Here is a 6,072-nt window from a genome sequence, read left to right as displayed (position 1 = left end):
ATTTCTTCCTCAGGACTTCAACTTCCTTTTCGTTCTTTTGTTTTTCTCTCTCATGGATGCCGTGTTCTTTGGAAGCTTGTTTAGACCAAGTGAACGGCCTTTTAGGCCTCCTCCACGTGAATAGGAGTTCGCTTTTTGAATGACAGGAATTATGTGTCACAGGGGGCGGGGCATCAGGACTTTAGAGATGCGTACGTGGGGCGTGGGAAGAAAAGGTTGGGAACCACTGCTCTGTGGCCAGGACAGTGCAGTGTCTGCACCACAGCGGAGCAGACAGGACTCAGAGGGGCACAAGGCCCTTCCTGCCGTCTCCCCAGACACAGCCTGTGAGCTCCCCAGACATCCAGCTCCAAGACATAAAGATCCCACAGCCTGGCCCGGCCTGGAGTAGGAGCTGAATGTGAGAATGACAAATACTCTCCGGGTGAAGGGTGTGACATTCTCTCAGGGGGAAGGTGGCCCTGGGGCTCACATAGGGGTGTTTCTGGGAGGCAGTTCCAGGCCCTGCATCAGGGAGCTTTTATTGGACAACTGGACCCGGAGAACTCAAGGGGTCTGAAGAAAGATGAGCCGACGTTCCTGCCAGAGAAAGAAAAGGGAGCGGGCCAGGCTCTGTGGGGCTCCTGGGGGACACCCCTCATTAGACTGGGTGGGAACTCATCAGACAAAAGAGGAGTGCCAGGCCCCCGGGGCTCCCGGGGAGGCTCTCCCTGCCCCAGGCCGGGCACACCCAGCAGGAGCCCCTCTGGGATTCCCTCAGTGAGAGGACGATGGGTGTGGAAGGGATCAGAGAAGGTAGCTGGGGGCTGTGACTTTGGACTTGGTCCAGGGTGGAGGACCTTGAATTGGCGTCTTGTTTAAAATACACATAACAAATTTTACCATCTTAACCATTTCTTTTTTTTTTTTTTTTTTAAATTAAATCTTTATTGTTCATATTATTACATTTGTTCCTTTTTTCCCCCCCCATAACTCCCCTCCTCCCAGTTCCCGCCCTACCCTCTGCCCTCACTCCCCACCCACTGTCCTCATCCATAGGTGCACGATTTTTGTCCAGTCTCTTCCCACATCTCCCACACCCCTTTCCCCCCCAAGAATAGTCAGTCCATTCCCTTTCTATGTCCCTGATTCTATTATAATCAACAGTTTATTCTGTTCATCAGATTATTTATTCACTTGATTCTTAGATTCACTTGTTGATAGATGCATATTTGTTGTTCATAATTTGTATCTTTACCTTTTTCTTCCTCTTCCTCTTCTTAAAGGATACCTTTCAGCATTTCATATAATCCTGGTTTGGTGGTGATGAACTCCTTTAGCTTTTCCTTATCTGTGAAGCTCTTTATCTGACCTTCAATTCTGAATGATAGCTTTGCTGGATAAAGTAATCTTGGTTGTAGGTTCTTGGTATTCATCACTTTGAATATTTCTTGCCACTCCCTTCTGGCCTGCAAAGTTTCTGTTGAGAAATCAGCTGACAGTCGTATGGGTATTCCCTTGTAGGTAACTGAGTTTCTTTCTCTTGCTGTTTTTAAGATTCTCTCTTTATCTTTTGCTCTTGGCATTTTAATTATGATGTGTCTTGGTGTGGTCCTCTTTGGATTCCTTTTGTTTGGGGTTCTCCGCGCTTCTTGGACCTGTAAGTCCATTTCTTTCACCAGGTGGGGGAAGTTTTCTGTCATTATTTCTTCAAATAGGTTTTCAATATCTTGCTCTCTCTCATCTTCTGGCACCCCTATAATTCTGATGTTGGTACGCTTGAAGCTGTCCCAGAGGCTCCTTACACTATCCTCGCATTTTTGGATTCTTTTTTCATTTTGCTTTTCTGGTTGGATGTTTTTTGCTTCCTCGCATTTCAAATCATTGACTTGATTCTTGCGCTCCTCTGGTCTGCTGTCGGGCGTCTGTATAATATTCGTTATTTCAGTCCGTGTGTGCTTAATTTCTAGTTGGTTCCCCAATATAAGATCGAGGGTCTTATTAGTTTTCGTGTAGAGCTCATTAAGTTTATCGGCAGCTTCTAAACAGTTCTTGAGAGACCTTAAAAGTGTGGTTCTGAACTCTATTTCTTCCATTGACAATTTTGTCCTGTTTCTTTGTCTCCGCATTTTGTTATGCTTCCTTGGTGCACCCCCTAGTGGTCTTTGTTCGCAGTCTTATAGATAAATCTTGATTGCTGTATCTAATTCCAGGGAGGGTTTGACCTCCAGGCCAAGTGGCTATGAGATTCAGCTGTGTCAGCGGTGAGAGAACTTCTGTCCTCTAGGGAGGTGCTAATCTAGCCTTTGCCTGAGGCTATCCGGCAAATGCCTTTGCCTGAGGCTATCCGGCAAATGCCTCTGTGCAGGGCTTGGGCAGGGCGGGTCGAACAGGATCAACAGGGTGGGCCGGAGAGAGCAGTTATGGCGGCTCTCAGTCCTGTCCCAAGGGGCTCTGCCTCTCTGAGTCCCAGCACCCGCTGCAAAGCTCGGAGAGAAAGCTGCACTCGCTCTGACCGAAGCCAGACAGTCCCGCTTCTTCCGCCTGAGTCTGGGTCCCTAAAGACTCGCCCGGATCTGGAGCTCAGAGTCTGCGACTCCCTCCCGATTGAAAACAACAACCGCGCCCTCCGCCGCCAGCCCGCTCCGCGCACTCCGCACCTCAGAATTTGACTTCAGCACTGCGCCTCCTCTGAGTGTCCGTATGCGTTTCTCTTTCCTCCTAGTTGTAGGACTTCCACTCAGCCAGCGCCCCTGTGGTTCTGGGTGATGTCCCTTCCGTTTTTTGGTTTCACTTTTGAAGTAGTTGTTCAAAGCAGCAAACTCCGGCGTTAACCTATGCCGCCATCTTGGTTCCCCTCTCCCATCTTAACCATTTCTTATCTTGCCTGTAAATCCTTACCTGAGGACATTTCCCCAAGGAAGGGGGAGAGACAGAGAGAGGGTTTGGTTATCTCCTGCATGCACCCCGACCAGGGCCGTGGATCAAGCCTGCAACGAGGTACATGCCCTTGACTAGAATAATGAGATACTAGTACATCCCTTGACCCGAATCGAACCGGCAACCCTTCAGTCCTAGGGCTGATTCTCTAACCACTGAACAACCGGCTACCGCATTAACCATTTCTAAGTGTATAATTCAGTAATGCTAAATGTATTCACATTGCGGTGCAACCAGTCTCCAGCACTTTTTCGTCTTGCAAAACTGATTCTCTATATCCATTAAACAACAAAATGGCCGAAACCGGTTTGGCTCAGTGGATAGAGCATCGGCCTGCGGACTGAAAGGTCCCAGGTTCGATTCCGGTCAAGGGCATGTACCTGGGTTGCGGGCACATTCCCACTGGGGGATGTGCAGGAGGCAGCTGATCGATGTTTCTCTCTCATCGATGTTTCTGACTCTCTATCCCTCTCCCTTCCTCTCTGTAAAAAATCAATAAAATATATTTAAAAAAACAACAACAAAATGAACGAATGTTATGGTGTAAAATAAAGTGATATCTCAGTAAAGGTGATGCAAAAGATTTTCATCTGCACCTCCCAGGTGACGTCGTGTCTGTTTTGAGACCCAGTTCAAATGCCACTTCTTGCAGGAAGTCTTATGTCTGTCCCCACCCTCAGTCCTCCGGTCCTCGGGGCGAGCACCCCTCTGTACAAAGCACCAGTCCCCCACTGCCAGCCTGACACTGAGCCCAGGACATACCCTGCGGGCCTGGAGCTGACACCCTCCTGACTGAGGCTGGAGGCTACGGGGTCTTTTGATGATGGCCTGTGTGACCTTGGGCACAGCCTTCCCCTCTCTGGGGTTGGGATCGACTTGGCTGTGGAAGGCTCCCTGGGCTCGCCCTCCCCTGTGCTTTCTCCTTCCTCTTTGTTGATTTTTAGAGAGAGAGAGAAACATGATTCGTTGTTTCACTATTTATCCATTCATTGGTTGATTCTTTTTTTTAAAATATATTTTATTGATTTTTTACAGAGAGGAAGGGAGAGAGATAGAGAGTTAGAAACATCGATGAGAGAGAAACATCGATCAGCTGCCTCCTGCACATCTCCTATTGGGGGTGTGCCCGCAACCCAGGTACATGCCCTTGACCGGAATCGAACCTGGGACCTTTCAGTCCGCAGGCCGACGCTCTATCCACTGAGCCAAACCGGTTTCGGCCATTGGTTGATTCTTTTACTTATTTATTTTATTATTGACAGTATTACAGATGTCCCCTATTCCCCCCTACTTTGCCTCCCTCCACCCTTCCCCCACCCCACCCGAGGCCTTAGCCACACTATTGTCTGTGTCCATGGGCTGTGCAAATATGCATATATGTTCTTTGGCTAACCTCCTCCTGTCCCCTCCGCCCACTTTCCCTCTGAGATCTGTCCATCTGTTCCATACATCCATGTCTGGACCTATTTTGTTCATCAGTTTATTTTGATCATTAAGTGAGATCATGTGATACTTGTCTTCCTCTGGCTTATTTCACTTAGCATAATAATCTCCAGGTTCATCTAGTCTGTCACGAAGGGTAAGGGACCATTCTCTTTTATAGCTGCATATATTCCATCGTGTAAACGAACCACAGCTTTAACTAACACGGCTATGAACATAGGGGTGCATATATTCTTTCTGATGGGTGTTTTGGGATGCTTAGGATATATTCCCAGAAGTGGGACCGCTGGGTCAAATGGCAGTTCCTTTCTTAATTAAAAACAAAAAATATATATTTTATTGATTTTTACAAAGAGGAAGGGAGAGGTATAGAGAGTTAGAAACATCAGTGAGAAACATTGATCAGCTGCCTCCTGCACGCCCCCTACTGGGGACTGAGCCCACAACCAAGGTACATGCCTTTGATCAAAATTGAACCCAAGACTCTTCAGTCCGTGCGGCTGACGCTCTATCCACTGAGCAAACCAGTCAGGGCTCCATTTTTTATTTTTTGAGGAAACTCCATACTGTTTTTCTTTTTTAAAAATGTATTTTATTGATTTTTTTTACAGAGAGGAAGGGAGAGGGATAGAGAGTTAAAACATCGATGAGAGAGAAACATCGATCAGCTGCCTGCACACTCCCTACTGGGGATGGTGCCCACAACCCAGGTACATGCCCTTAACCGGAATCGAGCCTGGGACCTTTCAGTCTGCAGGCCAATGCTCAATCCACTGAGCCAAACCGGTTAGGGCTCCATACTGTTTTTCACAGTGGCTGCACCAGTCTGCATCCCCACCAGCAGCGTACTAGGCTCCCTTTTCTGCACATCCTCACCAGCACTTGTTTGTTTATTTATTGATGGCAGCCACTCTGGCAGGTATGAGGTAATACCTCATTGTTTTAATTTGCATCTCTCTGATGATTAATGACTTTGAACGTTTTTTCATATGTCTCTTGGCCATCTGTATGTCCTATTTGGAGAAGTGTCTATTCAAGTCCTTTGCCCATTTATTAATTTATTTTTATTATTTAAAAAAATACTTTTTTATTGATTTCAGAGAGGAAAGGAGAGGGAAAGAGAGATGAACATCAATGATGAGAGAGAATCATTGATCAGCTGCCTTCTACACACAACCCAGGCATGTGCCCTTGACTGGAATTGAACCCAGGACCCTTCAGTCTGCAGTCCAATGCTCTATCCACTGAGCCAAACCAGCTAGAGCTTAAAAATATTTTTATTGTTTTCAGAGGGAAAGGGAGAGAGAGGGAGAGAGACATAGAAACATCAGTGATGAGAGAGAATCAGTGATCAGCTGCTTCCTACACACACGAACACACTGGGGATGGACCCCACAACCCGGGCATGTACCCTGACCGGGAATCAAACCGTCACCTCCTAGTTCAGTGATGGCAAACCTTTTGAGCTCGGCATGTCAGCATTTTGAAAACCCTAACTTAACTCTGGTGCCGTGTCACATATAGAAATTTTTTGATATTTGCAACCATAGTAAAACAAAGACTTATATTTTTGATATGTATTTCATATATTTAAGTGCCATTTAACAAAGAAAAATCAACCAAAAAAATGAGTTCGTGTGTGACCTCTGACACGCGTGTCATAGGTTCGCCATTACTGTAACCTAGTTCATATGTCAACACTCAATCTCT

The sequence above is a fragment of the Myotis daubentonii genome, chromosome 9, assembly GCF_963259705.1.
Source record: "Myotis daubentonii chromosome 9, mMyoDau2.1, whole genome shotgun sequence".
Lineage (NCBI taxonomy): Eukaryota > Metazoa > Chordata > Mammalia > Chiroptera > Vespertilionidae > Myotis > Myotis daubentonii.
Note: the sequence above shows the minus strand (reverse complement) of the source record.